At 49.4% G+C, this 1,248-nt stretch overlaps 1 long non-coding RNA gene across 1 annotated transcript; it reads right to left on the minus strand.

Annotated features, from left to right (window-relative positions):
• Window positions 1-387: 387 nt before the first annotated feature.
• Window positions 388-1,017, minus strand: LOC107182068. Its single transcript, XR_001512784.1, has 2 exons — window positions 921-1,017; window positions 388-635 (listed from the first exon to the last, which is right to left on the minus strand). It is a non-coding gene; the product is annotated as an uncharacterized LOC107182068 (long non-coding RNA).
• Between the last annotated feature and the right edge of the window lie 231 nt (window positions 1,018-1,248).

Below are 1,248 nucleotides of genomic sequence, written 5' to 3' on the forward strand. Positions count from 1 at the left end.
GATGCAGCATGCTGACTTCCTGAGACACACCCGTAAACAAGTGCTGAACGTGGTTAGGGGAGATTAGGTACATTTAAGAAAAGAAGCGCTAGTTCATAGACTAAAACAGTACATTAGACATGTACCATATAAAAGAAAGGTTAAAACAGGGAATCATTTGCGGGCCTGGAATGAATTAGTTCAATTTACATTGTGTCTAATGGGAAAATGGATTTCGTTTTTTAATAAATCGCTATTCCAACAGCCTTCCAAAATGATTTAAGTTTGAGAACCGAGCTTCTACTGTATTAGTATTTATACCTGTTAGAAAGAAGGCAAACCCCCAATTCAGAAGGCAAAGCCCCCAATTCAGAAGGTCCCAATCCAAAACATACTCGGGAGCCAGGCAGCAAGGCACACATCTTTACTTCGACACAGAAGGGTGCGCACACATGGTCTGGAAGTCCTCACACATGAGCTGGGGGTCTGCTCGGCTTTATAATCCCCAATGCACGTGAACTATCCCCTGCTCTTGATTGGAGCTCAGGTACACAGTCTTTCTCGATTGGCTAATTCAAATGATGGGGTTGGCCTTTGCTGTTTCAAGATGGTAACCCCCAGGAGGGATGGAGTAAGCCATCAGGGGATTAATGAATCTGTTGAAAAGAGATAAGGAATTCAGTGTGGGATTGCGCCTGCCCCCAGGCCCCCACACACTGTAGGGGGGATGCTCCAGTGTGAGGCTTCCGCCTCTGGATTCTTCCATTCGCCTGCCCTCTCCTGTCAGCCTGGGTGCAACTTCCTGCCATCGTCCCAGACCCCATCATGGCCACCTGCCCTCAGCCCCTCCACAGGCAGCTCCACGAACTCCAGGGCTCCCGGCTGACTTGTACCAGCAGGAGGGAGTGGGGCTGTGCTCTGACTGGAGCTGGCAGACTTACAGGGAACATCTGTCCAGGGATGACCTTTTGCATCTGGAAGAAAGAAATGGGGTTTTTAACCTGCTCTCACCAGTGTGCAGACTGCTATCTGCCATCAAAAGGCACCACTTAACACACACCCTCCAGCAGCTGCCAGTGGGCAACCCTCTCAGTAGCCCAGACCAGACTCTGAAAATTGCAGGGTAGAGGTGTTTCTCCTCTTAAGGGCTGAAGTAGGGGCAAAAGTTCCCTCTGGAGAGGAATGTGGCTTCATTTGTGGCCTGTTGGCCCGTCTTCCTTCTCAGGGGAATTTCTCTAGTTTCACTTTGAAGGAGGAAGTAATTGCGGG

This window comes from Myotis davidii, unplaced genomic scaffold (genome assembly GCF_000327345.1).
Source record: "Myotis davidii unplaced genomic scaffold, ASM32734v1 scaffold18935, whole genome shotgun sequence".
Classification (NCBI taxonomy): Eukaryota; Metazoa; Chordata; class Mammalia; order Chiroptera; family Vespertilionidae; genus Myotis; species Myotis davidii.